General features: G+C 38.3%; 1 protein-coding gene across 1 annotated transcript in view; it reads right to left on the bottom strand.

Moving 5' to 3' along the window:
• The window catches only part of PARN (poly(A)-specific ribonuclease), a 182,551-nt gene that overhangs the window by 30,027 nt on the left and 134,991 nt on the right, over positions 1-17,533 (bottom strand). The window lies entirely within an intron of this gene.

A 17,533-nucleotide genomic window follows, 5' to 3' on the forward strand; every position in this document is an offset into this window, starting at 1 on the left:
TTATCTAGGGCTCACAAAGTAAGTTAAGTGTTGGATGCTGGATTTGAACTCAAGTCTTCCTAACTCCCAGACTAGCACATATCCACTGTAACATCTAGCTACATGAACGTTAGGAAACTGCACTACAAGAAACAGTAGATATGATAATTACAGAGACACTTGGGAGAAACTTATATGAAATGACCCAAAGTAAAGCAAGCAGAACAAGGAAAACAAAATACACAATGACTACAACTATGTAAATGGAGAGAACAATAACAACAACAAAACACTCAAAACTGAATGCTGCAAAATTATACTTACCAAGCTCGGCCTCTAAAGACTGGAGAAGACATCTGTCTCTGTTTTTTTGCAAGGTGGGGGACTATAAGTATGGAGCACTACATAGAATGTCAGACTTTTTCTAGGTGTCAGTCTAGTTTTATTAAACTTTCCTTCCCTCTTTTTAGTCTGTGTTATAAAGGCTGTATCTCTGAGAGAAGGGGGAGAAAGTGACATATTGGGGAATATAAGGGATATAAAAACAAAAGCTATTAATAAAAATTTCTGAAATAAAGAAAATATTCAGGGTCTGAAATAAACCAGACAGAGTGGTCTTAAAATTTTACTTTTTAAGATTTTACTCCAATTCTACTCTCATTAACTTTTGTACAGTTGATCTTTCCCCACACAAACTCAGTTAGTGAAGTAGAGCTTAATATAAAACTTTAATCCATCTGTTTCCCATGTGCCATAACGAATTTAACAAATCAGAAAACGATGGCTTTATCTTAAATTTCAAATAGTTAAAGGAATATTTTCTTAATTATTAAGATCTAAAAGGCGTTTTAATAAAAATGTTATTACTCAATGACTATAGGATTACAAAATATTTTCCATATTTTTAAATTAATAATTTTTTGGTGTTTAAATTAAGAAAAATAATTTAAAATTTAAAAAAATTTCTCTAATCATCCACTAAATGGCATTTTTTCTACCATACATGACCACCATGTCTACAAACGGTGCACCTATCTCTTCCTCATAGTTCTTCCTGCGCGCGCACGCGCACACACACACACACACACACACACACACACACACACACACACACTCTCTCTCTCTGTCTTTTTAGTTGTCCTTAGATATTTTTCTCAGGTTTCTCAGTTCATTCTGGTCTACAACCTTTGATATGGGTCACTTTTATATTCTTTGGTTAATATAAAACTTTACTCCATTTTGTGGATTGATTCTATTTTGTGCCCTTTTTTAATGTGAGCATGTAAGTTTCCTGTAAAGCTACACTGATCATTTAAAATAACTGACATTTCCTTATCATCCTCTTTCTTCCACTGGGATCATTAAAGATGAAATAGAAGAACTTCATTTTTAAGATACTCTTAAGTCATCTTGTTTATAGTCTAAGGTCATGAAATTATACCCATATTTACTATGAATGCTGTGAGATCTATTTTCCTAAAGTCCAGGACACATGCGCTACTATGCCCATTATCCTCCTCTTCAGCCACTGCAAATCTTAAGGTGATATGGCCGTTTCCACTCAGAGTTTCTGCTAAACCCACTTCACTAACTTGTTTTTATCTTAGTTGATCAGAATGGAGTTTATAGTAACAGCCCTCTTCTACCTCTTCTACTTTCTGATGATACCACTATTAGTCAAAAATTTATTAGAGGATTTAATGACTTCCACCAGATATCCAGAAAACAGCAGATAGAGCATTGTCCCTGAAGCAGGTTCAGGCACTTGCTAGATGTGTTACCTGGGCAAGTCACTTCACTTTTTGGCCTTAGTTTCCATTGTAAACTGTAAAATGGGTTTAATAATGGCACCTACCTCACAGGATTGTTGTCAGGACCAATGAGATAAAATTTGTATAGCTCTTAGCACAAAGCCTGGCACATAGTAGGTGTTATGTAAATACTTATTCCCTGCCCCTTTAACCACCCCATTCCCTAATTCTGTTGCCCATTCCCAAAGAATCTCTTCTCTTCCAGTTTTGTGATCTATATCAGAAACTATTTCAACTTTGCAACTGAGTAGTCTATACCAGGAGTCAGCAAACTATAGCTCAGGGGCCAAATCCAGCCTGTTGCCTGTTTCTGTAGAGGAAAGCTAAGAATGGTATTTTAAAATATAAAAATCATTTTTATCTTAAGGACTATACAAAACAGGCAGTAGGCCAGTTTTAGGTCCTGTGCCATAGATAGAGAATATTTTTCCACAAAGACAGAACTTCAATTTCTTTCTCCTTTTGTCCTCATGCAAATGCTTCGTACCACACCTCTCATCTCAAGTTCATGGATTTCAACATAGGAATATAGATTTTTGGCATATGGTGTAATTCTGTTGCCCCTATAAGATTTAGTTTTTTGAACACAGTATAATCCTTAATTGCCATTTTCTAGTCATCAATCTCACCTTACCAAGTCTCAATGACAGCTAATGACATCTTGTTTTCATTTTTATGTAGAAATTTTGGGGTCATTTTTATTACTACTGTTATTATCAAAACTGTGCATTATAAACATTTGAGGCCATATTATTGTTACTATCCTCTTCCCAGTTATTTTATCTTGTGCGTTAATAGTTTCCTCCCTCCATTGCTGATTTTTTGCCACACCTCATACCCTCTACAGTATCTGGGTATTTGTAAACAGGAACACTTGGAGGTGTTTCTCTTATTTATTATAATCTGGAGGAGAGGTGTCTTCCAGATGTTTCTCTTTTGTGAATACCCAAATACCACAGGCATATTTTAAATTTTTAAAAAATAAATAAAAGAATAATAGCAACGGAGGTGGTGTCTACTGCAAAAAGGGCTGCTTACTATAGCTAGATATTTTGGCCAGACACACTGTAAATTGATAATAAATTTGGCTCAGAATTGAACAGGAAGAAAGTGGGTTGGAGTGCCTTTGAGAAGGGGAAGAGAAGGGAATAAATATTTACATAATGTCTACTACATATCAGGCCCTTTTTACAAATATCTCATTTGATCCTCACAACAACCCTGAGAGGTAGGTATTATTGTTATCCCTACTTTGCAGCTGAAGGAACTGAGGCAGATAAAGGTTAAATGGCTTGCACATGGTCACATGACTAGAAAGTACCAAATTTGAGCCTGTGTCTTCCTGACTCCAGGCCCAGCACTCTAACCACTATGCCACCAGATGCCTAGTTAAATAACTGCAATTATTTTAATAACTTCTCACTTCTCCCTGAGAGGCTCACTTTTGAATTCAAAATTATTCTGGTGATATGTGAAGGTGGAATGCTGTAGGCTCTAAAGAATTAAAGGTGAGGATCATACAAAGGGAAATTGAGAGCCACATAATGATCATAAGCAGGGTGTAACAGTACAAATGAGGAATTGCGTAGAAGAAGTTGCATAAAAGAGGTCACCAAAGAAATAAATGATTTGAATAGAAAATGAGATGATCATAACTCATTTGATGACAAGAATGAAGAACAACTGAGAGACAGTTCATGTACTCTACTGGCATCCTTCAAATGTCAAAAAAAGTAGGAAAATCTTCCAACATGTTGGGTGAAACCCGAGGCAAAGTAATGGAGGGTGCAATAGACAAGTCACATAGGACAGGCGGACACAGATAGGCAGTGATCTGCATTGCTAGAGGGAATGACCACATCGAGAAGATCACAGATACATAGAAATATTTGGACGTTTTACTCCTGCTCTTCTCTACAGGTAAAGCCCTCTTGGTCAAACTGGCAAATCCACAGCTAAGCAAAGTATTTTCTTTCCAGATCCCTTAATATACTCCATGACCAGTCCAAGAGTCTATCCTCCTCTCAAGATTGTGGTTCAAAAAACCAAATCCCATTCTTTCATACAATCACTGGTGCCAGAGAGAAGGAAATGACCTTTTCAGAAGTCACACAAAATCTCTGCATAAAATGTTATACCTTTAATAAAAATTTTTATTATATTCTGGGAACATTTCAGTTGGGAAGACCAATTTATATTGTTAATAGTTCCATTTATGTTGATAAATGTATAATTAAAATGTATTTTAAAGTAATCAGGCCCTAGTTTGTGTTGCATATTTATTAGCTCTTCTGAAAATCTATTACTTACAGCACAGTTTTTCATCCGTTCCTTTCACTATTTAGTTGTGTTAGGGGGTAAAGGATTGCAAGTCAATTGAACAGGAGGAGGAAGGGTGTTCAGCATTGCATATGTATAATACATCACTAAAGTTTTGATTCTCTCTATCTTAGAAGGTATAGGAAACGTGAAAAAAAAGGCTCTCACTGTTACTGAGTGAAATTTGCACAGAGCTTTGAAAGAAAAAAAATAATTTTTGGCAAAAACTGGTAATCATTCAATCAAGAAGCATTTATGAAGGGTCTCTTATATGACAGTCACTATATTAAGAAGTGGAGGATACATGAAACAGACAAGAAAAGACTTTTACAGTGGAGAGGAAATGGGGGAAGGTGAGAGGGAATGAGTGAATCTTATTCTCATAGGATTTAGCTTAAGGAGGGAATATCATACACAGTGGGGTATGGAAATCTATCTTACCCTACCGGAAAATAAGAGGGGAAGGGGACGAGAGAGCAGGGTGTTGATAGAGGGGAGGGCAGATTAGGGGTGGGGATAATCAAAAGTAAACACTTCTGAGGAGGGACAGGGTCAAAAAAGAGACTAGAATAAATGGGGGGTAGGATAGGATGAAGGGAAATATACTTAGTTTTTCACAACAGGACTACTATGGAAGTGTTTTGCATGACTACACATCTATAACCTGTATCAAGATGCTTGCCTTTTCAATGAGGGTGGATGGGGAGGGAGGAAGGGAGAAAATTTGTAACCCAAAGTTTTAAAAATATATGTTAAAAAGAAAAAAAAAGAAAAGGAAAAAAAGAAGTGGAGGATACAAATACAATTAATGAAAGCATCCCTCCTTGCAAGAAGCATACATTCTAATGGGAGTAACAAGGACATATATTAAGCATATACAGAATAAATATCCAGAGAATTTCCCCCTCTTAATTTATTTTTAGTATTCAACATTCACTTTCAAAACATGTTGAGTTTCAAATTTTCTCCCCATCTCTCCCCTCCCCCCACCCCAGAACACCCTGTATTCTGAATACCCTTTCCCCCAATCTGCCCTCCCTTCTATCACCACCACACCCTTATCCTCTTCCCCTTCTATTTTCCTGTAGGGCAGGACAGATTTCTATACCCCACTGCCTAAATACCTTATTTCCCAGTTGCATGTAAAAACAATTTTTAACATTTGTTTCTAAAACTTTGAGTTCCAAATTCTTTCCCTTCCCATCCACCCTCACTGAGAAGGCAAGCAATTTGATATAGGTTATACATGTGTAGTCATGCAAAACACTCCTATAATAGTCATGCTGTAAAAGACTGACTATATTTCCCTCCATCCTATCCTGCCCCATTTATTCTATTCTCTCCTTTAACCCTGTCCCTCCTCAAAAGTGTCTGCTCCTGATTACCCCTTCCCCAATCTTCCCTCCCTTCTATCATACCACTCTCTCATATCCCCTCCCCCTCTATTTTCCTGTAGAGTAAGAGAGATTTCCAAATCCAATTGAGTATATATGTTACTCCTTGCTTCAGCTAAAATTGATGAGAATAAGATTCACTCATTCCCTCTCACCTCCCCACTCTTCCCCTCTACTATAAAAGCTTTATCTTGTCTCTTTATGTGAAATAATTTACCCCATTCTATCTGTCCCTTTCTCCTTCTCCTCATCCCTTAATTTTATTTTTTAGATATCATCCCTTCACATTCAACTCACCCTGTGCCCTCTGTCTATATGTATGTTCCCTCCAATGACCCCAATACTGAGAAAGTCTCATGAGTTACAAGTGTCATCTTTACATGTAGGAATGTAAGCAGTTCAACTTTAATAAGTCCCTTATGATTTCTTTTTCTTGTTTACCTTTTCATGCTTCTCTTCAGTCTTGAATTTGAAAGTCAAATTTTCTATTCAGGTCTGGTCTTTTCATCAAGAATGCTTGAAAGTCCTCTACTTCATGGAATATCCTTTTTTCCCCCTAAAGGATTATACTCAGTTTTGCTGGGTAGGTGATTCTTGGTTGTAAGCCTAGCTCCTCTGCCCTCCAGAATATCATATTCCAAGCCCTCTGGTCCCTTAATGTAAAAGCTGCTAAATCCTGTGTTATCCTGATTGTGTTTCCACAACACTTGAATTGTTTCTTTCTGGCAGCTTGCCATATTTTCTCCTTGACCTGGGAATTCTGGAATTTGGTTATAATATTCCTAGGAGTTTTCCTTTTGAGATCTCTTTCAGGAGGTGATTGGTGGATTCTTTCAATTTCTATGTTACCATCTGGATCTAGAATATCAGGGCAGTTTTCCTTTATAAATTCTTGAAAGATGATTCCTAGGCTCTTTTTTTGATCACAGCTTTCAGATAGTCCAATAATTTTTAAATTATCTCTCCTAGATCTATTTTCCAGGTCAGTTGTTTTTCCAATGAGATATTGTCTTCTATTTTTTCATTCTTTTGGTTTTGTTTTATAATTTCTTGATTTCTCATAGAGTTATTACCTTCCATTTGCTCCATTCTAATTTTTATGGAATTACTTTCTTCAGTGAGCTTTTGGACCTCCTTTTCCATCTGGCCAATTCTGCTTTTTAAAGCATTCTTCTCCTCATTGGCTTTTTGGACTTCTTTTGCCATTTGGGTTAGTCTATTTTTTAAGGTGTTATTTTCTTCAGTATTTTTTTGGGTCTCCTTTAGCAAGCTGTTGACTCATTTTTCATGATTTTCTTGCATCACTCTCATTTCTCTTCCCAATTTTTCTTCTACTTCTCTTACTTGCTTCTCAAAATTCTTTCCATGACCTGGGACTGATCCATATTTTTCTTAGAGGTTTTGGATGTAGGAGCTTTGACCTTGTTGTCTTCTGGTTGTACATTTTGATCTTCTTTGTCACCAAAGAAAGATTCTATGGCCTGACTTTTTTTTGCACTGTTCGCTCATGATCCCAGCCAATTACTTGAGTTTTAAACTCTTTGTTAACATAGGGCTCTGCTTCCAGTGTGGAGAATGTACTGTCCCAAGTTTCAGAGGTTTTGTGCAGCTGTTTTCAGAGATACTTCCAGGAACCTGTAAATTTTCAGTTCTTCCAAGGTGGTATGATCTAAGGAGAAGAGTTTACTCCTCTCCTGGCCCGTGCTCTGGTCTGTGAGTGACCACAAGCACTCTTTTCTGCCTTGGAACTGTGAGGAAGATTCCGTCTCCACTGCTGCCACAAGCTCCACCACGCCAGTGCTCCTCCTCACCCCAGGACTGCCACCCAGAACTGTGCCCCAGCTCCATGCACAAGCAAAGCAAGAGAATCCTGCCTCAGCAGCAAAGAGATTCACTGTAATCTCCCTCTCATCAGCTACTCAATCCCCCCACTGTCCGGACCAAGAGCTCCAGAAGCAGCAGCTGCCACCATGGCTGCCTCCCTGAGGCTGCATCAGAGCTTGGGCCAGAATGCATTCCTCTCTCACATAGGTTCAACAGACCTTTCCTATTGACCTCCTAAGTTATCTTTGGCATTTGTGGGTTGAGAAGTCGGGAAACCGCCACAACTACTAGTGATTCAGTCCCCTGAATCCTGCAGCCCTGTCATTGCCAGCATGGTCCAAGCTGAACTGCTTTCCTTTCCCAGCCAGGCACGACAGACCTTTCCAATCAACCATCCAGGTTGTCTTGGGCTGGAAATTTGTTTCACTCTGTCTTTTTGTGGGTTCTGCTGCTCTAGAATTTTTTGAGTCATTTTTTACAGGTATTTGGAGGGGTTTGGGGGAGAGCTTAAGTAAGTCACTGCTTTTACTTGGCCATTTTGGCTCTCCCCCCCAATCCAGAGATTTTTAAAAGTAATTTATTAAGGGCCTACTGTGCTAAGCACTGGGGGTATAAAAAAAGGCACTGGGGGTACAAAAAAAGGCACTGGACAGTCCCTCCCTTAAGAAACTTACAATCTAAAGTTGGAGACAAGAAGTAAATAGGGAATAACTGAGATGGAAGGCTCTAGAATTAGGAGGGGTTAAGAAAGGCTTCCGGTAAAAGATGAAATTTAGTTGGGACTTGAAGGAAGCTAGGGAAGCCAGAAGATGAGGAGGGAGAGCATTCCAGGCATGGGGGAGAGCAAGAGAAAATACTTGGTCAAGAAATCGAGTGTCATGTTCAAGTAACAGACAGGAGGCTGGGATCACTGGATCAAAGACTACATTGTTGGAAGTAAGGTGTAAGAAGATTGGAAAGGTGAGGGAGAATGGTTAGATTTTAAAATTAATATTAAATACAATACATTAAATTAAATGCATTAAACACCAAACAGTGGATTTTATGGAGGTAATAAGGAGTCACTGGAGTCTACTGAGTGGGAGGCGGGGGAAAGGGGTATGTGTGACAATGTCAGAACCACACTTTAAGAAAATCATTTTGGCAGCTGAATGGAGGATGAAATGGAGTAGGGGAAAACTTGAGGAAGCAGATGCACTAGCAGGCTAGTGCAGAAGCCTAGAGGGTGAGGTGATGAAGGCCTGCACCAAGGATGGTAGCAAAATCAGAGAAAGGAGCATATTCAAGAGATGTTGCAAAGGTAGACTGGACAAGCCTTGGCAACAGATTCGATTTTGTGTGTGTGTGAGTGTGTGTGTGTGTGTGTGTGTGTGTATGTGAGAGAAAGAGAGACGGGGGGGCACGGTTGAATAAATGCAAATAAACAAAAAGTACTTAGATAAAATGTAGTTTAGGAGGGAGGACAACAGCAATTTGTGAGAAGATTCTATAAGGCTGTGCATTCCAATCATGGGGGACAGTAAGGGCACAGGCTCAATGATGGGAGGTGGAGCATATGTGAGGAACAGAGAGAAGGCCATGTATAATGAGGCTAGAAAGACAGGTTTGGACCAGGCTATGAAAGGCTTTGAAAACTAGTTTATATTTGATTCTAGGGGCAACAGTGAATCACTGGAGTTAATTGAGTAAGGGAGTCCCACAGTAAACTCTGCACTTATAGAAATGTGGAGGGTAGACTAGAGTGATGAGGGACCTGAGGTAGGGAGACCAATTAGGAGGGTGTTACAATAATGTAGGTGAGAGCTAATGAGTATTTGAACTAAGGTAGTAGCTGTGTGAGTAGAGAAGGGAGGCTGTGGAAGTAAAAATGGCAAGATCTGGCAACTGCCTGGACATGAGGAATGAAGGAGACGGAGGAGTAAAAGATAATGGTCAAGGTTATAAACTTGGGAGGATGAAAGATGGCAACACCTTTGGCAGAAATAGGAAAGTCTGGAAGAGGGGGGAGTTTGGATGGGAAAGGTAATGAGTTCTATAACTTTGCTAATAATTGTGACTTTGGGAAGCTCACAATGTCTCCGAGTTTTAGCTCTTGCCTCTGTTTGGGATAAAAGAAAGCACTTATCCCACCTATCATAAATCATTGTTGTAAGGAACAAGAAACAATAATGAATATGAAAGTACTATATAAATAAAAAAATTATATAAATATAAGGTACATAAAAATTAATATCTTTCAGTTTCAAAATCCTACAGATTCTTAGGGAATACCTAAATCCAGAGGGGAACCATTACTCCTTTTTCTTCAGTATAAAAATCTTTACCACTGTAAAGTAAGACCACTGTACCTGTGAACATTTACAAAAACTATGCACTGGTCAAAACAGGCATATCTGATGCAAATATTGTATTTCTGGAAAGATGAAAGATTAGTAAAATTCTTAGAAAAAATGAATTATGATGCAAATTACTTTATAGATAGAGACATCTTAAAAATTACATAAGTAATAGTAGAGAAACCAATTTGTCAACGGGGTTTATATTTTCTAGAAAACAGGAACCCTAAGGTATTAGCTAATAGAGCCACACAAATTAGCAAGGCTCAAGACACCAAAGCCTTAAAATAATTAGATTGGATCTAAAAGAAATCAGGCTATAGGGAAGCAAAATTAATCATAAAAACTGAAAGCACAGGCTACACACCAGCTCTGCATTTATTCACGCTCCCCATATGCATTTACATCTCCAGAAACAGTGGGAGGGATTTGTGAAATTGTACAGCTTAGTAAGTTTTTACAAGGCTTTAAAGACTTTTAAAAATCTTTGGGTACCCTTTTGGAAGTTCATTAAAACACATGGCTCTTAAGAGGTTATTTATTTCAGTCTTGGGCCTCCAGTTGATTGCTTGAACAATGAAAGATAGATGGATATATTTCCTCTCTTTAAGGCCAGGGATGGAGACTCAATAAGCTCTTAAAATAACCTGGTTCCAGTGTTTGATCACCCTTAATAGTTTTTTTAAAACTCCTTCCTTATGTCTAAGTAAAAACTATGTTTATGCATTTGAAACCTGTTTCCTCTTGCCCAGTCTTCTATTGAAGATGGAAGGCACTGCTCAGAACACTTGAAGGCGATTAAGTCCCTTTCTTGCCTCTTCCCCTTGTCTGTTTTGCTATAAGCTAAACAGACCAAATCCTTTTCTCACAGGATCTATTTCCCTTTTAATCAAGTTGGTTTTCTTTGGATCTATTCCAGTTTCTCCACATTCATTTTAAAATGTAGGTATAAGTACTGCACACTATTAAGAGCAGAAAGATTACTTTCTAGGTTTTATATGTCAAACTCTTACTAATATCTACCAGTATCACATTTGTTTTTTAATTAACAGCTACTATGCCTTCTGATTCATAATCAACATGTTGGTCCCTGGGAATCTAAAGTTTTCCCTCTGTCAAGTGGTAAGGCAAAGACCCTGATGCAGTAGACGCATGGCTACTTTAACACATTTCCTTCACATCACCATTTATTACAATAAGATAATATACTTGAGGCAGACATATTTTTACTCCAGATCTGTGATTTTTTTCATGGAAGGAGCTCCCAGTAAGGAAACTCCCTCTACCAATACAGACTGATAACTCTTGTGTAATTTATAATCTTAAAGTGTTGCGTAGGACACTGAGGTTTAAGTGGCTTGTCAAGAGTCACTATATTTCAGAAGTGAGACTTAAATTGAATCTAAGGTCAGGCTTCTATCCACTGTTTGACACTGCATATACAGATATATGTAAATGTATTGTGTTTATATAAGTATCATATTCACATATGTGTATGAAAATAAATATGTATGTATCCATACAACTTAACAGGGGCTCTAAACTTCAAAATTATCATGTACATTCTGAGTTCCAATTTTTGAGGTCCAATTCTCTTCCTCCCTAGAGCCCTTCCCCTACCCACTGAGAAAGCAATACGATACCCATTATCCATGTGAAGTTATGCAAAACATTATTTCCATATTAACCATATTCCCTCCCCCCAAAAAAACAATAAAGTGGAAAAAAGTATACTTCAATCTTTGGTGCAGTTTTAAACTACCAAAAGCTTTAAAATATATTTAGGATTTTGGGATGTTAAATATGAACTAATTTGTGGTAGTTGCAGAACACCTGGTTTCTACTAGAATTCATGAGATTTTAAACATCAGGCTGGTCTTCTGAGACAGAATTTAAATATTCTAGCTTATCAATTCAGGAACATTTTATTAAGATGGTGACCAACAACTTAAAGGTCATATTTAAACATTCACAGAAATCTGAATGGACCTTATGCCTCTTTTTTAAAATTAATTATTATTATTATTATTTTTTTTTTTTTTGGTGAGGCGATTAGGGTTAAGTGACTTGCCCAGAGTCACACAGCTAGTGAATATTATGTATCTGAGGCCAGATTTGAACTCAGGTCCTCCTGACTCCAGGGCCAGTGCTCTATCCACTGTGCCACCTAGCTGCCCCTTGCCTCTACTTTTAATGTTTCAGTAGAACCTGGAGTATCCGAAAGGTCTATAGGAACATCTATCATCCTCCATGATTCTTACTACACCAATTTTTAATTAAAAACACATACACGCTTATCTTTTATTAGCATCCACGATGTCTACATTCAAGATGACAGATACACAAATGGAATCTGTTTATTTTCAGCATTTCTCTGCTTAGGATAAATGTGTTCTGCCACATCAGGCAGATGTGGCAGATTTTCACTGAAATAGCATCAAATCTTTATCTGAATATATATGATTTTTTAAAAAATTAATTCTTATCTCCTTTTGTCACTTTCTTTTTAGGGAAAGAACTGAGGTTCTAAATATTGGATCAGATATTCAGAAAGATCATATGAATTGTCTTTTTCAATAACTGCACATATTTTTCCTTTTGCACAACAGCATAAGGATAAAAGGTGCTTGCTCAGTGGATTAGTTGTACAAATTAATTGAAGCAAAATAATATTGAGTATAAGGACAAACACCTGAGCTGCCATCATCTAAAAAGTGGCTACAGTTAAATCCTTAGTTAGGCTCTGAGTAGTCACAACTAATCTTTACTGACCATAATCTTTTATCATTCTTTCTTTTTCTCTGCCTTATGACCCCTAAACCCTGTTCTTCATCCTCCCTCTGACCTCAATCACTCCACTCCTCAGTTCTTTCCAAGGCAATCATCACTACATTGGCTACACTCTCCTCTCTCCCCTATCTCTCTTAACCCTTTGCTGAGTAAGTTCAGCTCGACACTACCCTCTTCACATGAGTCCTTTGGCCCCTTGAACATATCGTGTCAAACCCCAACCTTGGAGTACTCCCACTATCTATGGTTGACTGGAACCCCACTGACTGGATCCATACAAATTTATCTTTCATAGTCTCAGCTGAGCTTGGCCACTGCAGAAAGGCAATCCTTCCGCACTGTTTTGTTCTCTGTATCTACATTAGTCCCTCACAAAACTGGCTATTCTTACTGTCAAGCCCTCCCCCCAAAATAACTTTGTATGTATTTTGTAGGTACTTACATGTGACATATTGCTTCACCCCATCAGCGTAATTTTCATTCCTCCTAAAGCCTCCCTGGTTATCCCTCCCCCCCATTCTCTTAAGTTTAGGGCCTCACCTTATAATTCACTGAAAAAAATCTTGTCTGTTTCATGTATCCTCCACTTCTTAACATAGTGACTGTCATATAAGAGACCCTTCATAAATGCTTCATGATTGAATGATTACCAGCTTTTGCCAAAAAAATTTTTTTTTTCTTTCAAAGGTCTGAAGGTTTCTTTCTTCCCAACCTCCCTAATAAGGTCAAGGGTTTCAGCATTCTCTCAGTCATCTAGGCTCACAATCTTGGTGTCACTCTTGATTACCCTCACATATTCACTCTACATATCCAATTTGTTGCTAAGTATTGTCATTTCTACCTTCACAACATCTCTTGTCTATGTCCCTTTCTCTCCACTTACAGCTGCCACCCTGGTGCAGACCCTCATCACTTCATGCCTAGAATACTGGAATAGCCTGCTGGTTGGATTCTCTGCCTGAAGTTTCTCCCCACTCCAATTCATTTTCCACTCAGCTTCTAGAGTGATTTTCTAATCATGACATTCCTTCCCCCCAAATAAATTCTGGTGGTTCCCTCCAGAATATTATCTTCAGGGAGGTTAAATCTCTTAATATGTCCTCTTTTCTCTTCTGACACTGCCACCACTCTCATGCTGGCCCTTATCACCTCACACCTAAACTACTATGAAAGCCTGCTGAAGGGTCTGCTGCCTCAAGTGTCTCTGCACTCCAATCCATCCTCCATTCAGCCACTAAAGTGATTTTTCTAAAGCACAGATCTGATCATGTCACTCTCTCCCCCTCCTCAATAAAACTCCAGTGGCTCCCTATAGGCTCGAGGATCAAATACAAAAATGTTCTGTTTGGCATCCAAAGCCTTTTCTAACCTAGCTTCCTCCTTCCAGTCTTATTCCTTACTCCCCCCACCATGTACTCTCTGAACCAGTGGCACTAGCCTCTGGGCTTTTCTGCCAACACCACACTCCATCTCTGGCTCTGGGAATTTGTCTAGCTGTCTCCCATGCCTGAAATGCTCTCTATCCTCCACTCCAACTACTGACCTCCTTAGCTTCCTTTAAGTACCAACTAAAATCTCATCTTTTACAGGAAGCTTTTCCCCAGTGTCTTCTCTTTGTTATCTCCTATTTACCCTATTATGTAGCTTTCTTTATATATATTTGATTGCATGTTGTCTCCCCCATTAGATTGTGAGCTCTTTGAGGGCATGGACTGTCTTCTGCCTCTTTTTGTATCCTGAGGACTAAGCACAGTGCCTGGCACATAGAAGGCACTTAATGTTGATTGACTGATAGATGTGGTTGACAGAATGATAAATTGGTTTGTTAAACCAAAAGTCAGAATGGAAGCTCATATTAGGTAACCTAGGAAAGGTTTAAAGGATCGGAGGAGCTGTTCAAGGTGGGAGAAAAAGAGGCAGAAAGAGAATTAATGTGTGACTTAGAATTTTAGGGATGGGAAGGACCTTGGAAATTTTGGAGAGGTTAAATGACTTACCAAGATCACAGGTAGCCTTTAACCCAACTACTATACTTTTTCCCTTGATCAAAATTACAATTTCTGCTATGATTCCCAAATCTAAATTTCTTGCCTTGAACTCTTCATTCACTAGCTCCAATTCAGCAAACAGGATGCTGAAGAATCTTGAAACCATTACACATGAAGGAATTAGGACTGGCTGCCTGGAAATAAGACATCATTGATTCTTTCACATCTTTCATATCTGCCTCCTTCTTTCCACTCATAGAAACACCACACGACTTTGGGGCTTCATTTCTTCTTATTTGGACTATTGTGAAAGTCTCTTAATTGGTCTTCCTATGTGTACTTATTTATACATTTCATCCCTGTGAGAATCTAAGCTCCTTTAGAATAAAGGTTATTTTTGCCTTTCTTTATATTCCTAGATTTTAGCAATCCACATGTTTGCAAATGCCTGTTCTCATGCTTGGAATGTCCTCCGTCCTCACCTGCACCTCTCAGAATCCCTAGTATTCTTCGAAGTGAAGTTCTAGTGCCAACTCCTGCATAAGGGGTTTCCTGACTCCCCAGCTGCGTACCCCTGAAATTACTTTGGATTTATTTTCTATGTATTATATATCTTATGTCTTATACATCTACTTAACATGCATATATACTGCTTCTCCCAACAGAATGTAAGTTTCTTTTGTTTCTCTTTCTTTCTTTTTTTGGCTAGGCAATGGGGGCTAAGTGACTTGCCCAGGGTCACTCAGCTAGTAAGTGTTATGTGTCTGAGGTCAGATTTGAACTCAGGTCCTCCTGACTCCAAGGCCAGAGCTCTATCCACTGCGCCACCTAGCTGCCCCCAGAATGTAAGTTTCTTAAGAGAAGCATCTATTTTAATTTTTGTCTTTGTATCCCAAGCAACTACCAAAGCAACTGCAGAAAATAAGTGTTTAATAAATGCTTGTTGAAAGAATGAATAGATAAGCTTAAAACAAACCAGATCTCCTGATTCACTTTCTCAACTTCCCATTTTGTAAATATCTAAGACAGCTAAAAAAGAAGCATACAAGAGCAAGATCAGCACATATCAATCCCTCTTTGGGGCAAACGTGTGTTCATTTAAGTATTCAATTCACTGATTCTCACTACGGCCACTTCCAAGATGTTCCTAAGGGGTGCTGGAAGGTGGTAGTGGGTGGAGATGCACACACCTGCATGTGCTTTTCTAAGCTCCTACTATGTGCCAGACACTGTTCTAAGCAATGGGGATACAACAAAAGGCAAAAGACAGTCCCTGCTCTCAAGGAGCTTAAAGTCTAATAGGGGAGACAACATGCAAACAATTATGTACAAACAAGATATATCCAGGACAATCTGGAGATAATCAACAGAGGAAAAGTACTAAGGCGAATCAAGAAAAGAAGGTAGGATTACACCCAAAGGGCTATAAAAATGTGCATACCATTTGACTCAACAATATCACTTCTAGGTCTGTATCCCAAAGAGATCACAGAAATAGGAAAAGGACCCACATGTACAAAAATATTTATAGCAGCTCTTTCTGTAGTGGCAAAGAATTGGAAATTGAAGGGAGGCCTATCAATTGGGGAATGGCTGAACAAGCTGTGGTATATGAATGTAATGGAATACTATTGTGCTATAAGAAATGATGAGCAGGCAGACGTCAGAAAAAGCTGGAGAGATTTATGTGAACTGATGCTGTGTGAAGTGAGCAGCACCAGGAGAACGTTGTACACAGTAACAGCCATGTTGTGTGATGACTAACTGTGATAGACTTAGCTCTTCTCAGAAACACAAGGATCTAAAACATCTCCAAAAATCTCATGATGGAAAATGCTGTCCACATCCAGAGAAAGAACTATGGAGTCTGAATGCAAATCAAAGTATACTATTTGCTGTTTTTTTTCCTTCTGTTTCTTCTTTCTTATAGTTCCTTCTGTTGGTTCTAATTCTTCCTTACAACATGACTAATGTGAAAATGTTTAATAGGAATATACATGCAGAGCTTATATCAGATTGCATGCCGTCTCGGAAAGGGAGAAGGGGAGGGGGGAGGAAAAAATTAAAAACTCAGAAGCTTATGGAACTGAATGTTGAAAACGAAAAATAAATTTAAAAAAATTAAAATCTTAGAAAAAAAAAAAGAATTTTGTCCTTAAAAAAAAGAAGAGAAAAGAAAAGAAAACTTTAGCTGAGACCTAAAGGATGCCAGGAAAGCTAGGCGGTAGAAATGAGGAGGGAAGATGCATAGCAAAGGAAAGAGAGAGTAAAGATTTCTTCCCTCCAATATTTAGAAGAGGGAGAGAAAAAAAAAACTACATGATAAATGTTGCTAAGCACATAAACATAAAAAAAAAGAATAGTTGCTTATCTCTATAGACCACATTAAATGAAATTATTATGTTAAAGGATTTCAAACAAGTAGAGTTACATCCCATGACATACAAGACAAAATCACTCCCAGTCTCAAGGAAAATAAAATGAATTATTAAGTATAGTACAGGGAAAACTGAAGGCAAGTAGCTTATAAAAGCTGTGTTTATCAAAAGATATCAGAGACCATGCTAATTTGTTTTTGTTTTGTTTCTAGGTAATTGGGGTTAAGTGACTTGCCTAGGGTCACACAGCTAGTAAATGTCAAGTGCTGGTCTGGGACTGGCTTTGAACTCAGGTCCACCTGACTCTAGGGCCAGTGCTCTATCCACTGCACCACCTAGCTGCCCCAGATCATGCTTACTTGGATAGGAGGAATTTGTAATCAGAAAGAAAACTGGTAAGAATAGGAAGGATACCAAATTAAAAAGCACCACAGATGTTTCTCGGTAAGTATATTAATCACTAAACAGAAAGAATGTCATCAATAAATTTAAGATTTTAACCAAACTTGAATATATCACATTCTCAATTAGATTTATGTGTGTATGTGTGCGTTATGCATGTGCATGCATGTGTGTGTGTGTGTATAATCCAATTCCAATTTTAAAAGGCAGCTTCACCAAATATATTCTGATACAACTGCCGAGCCTTCTCATTGGGAAATTTCACATTGGCCGGTATATGGATTTGTTCCACGTGTGTGCATGCACAACCCC

The sequence above is a fragment of the Vombatus ursinus genome, unplaced genomic scaffold, assembly GCF_900497805.2.
Source record: "Vombatus ursinus unplaced genomic scaffold, bare-nosed wombat genome assembly UNPS02014832.1, whole genome shotgun sequence".
In the NCBI taxonomy this organism is placed as follows: Eukaryota; Metazoa; Chordata; class Mammalia; order Diprotodontia; family Vombatidae; genus Vombatus; species Vombatus ursinus.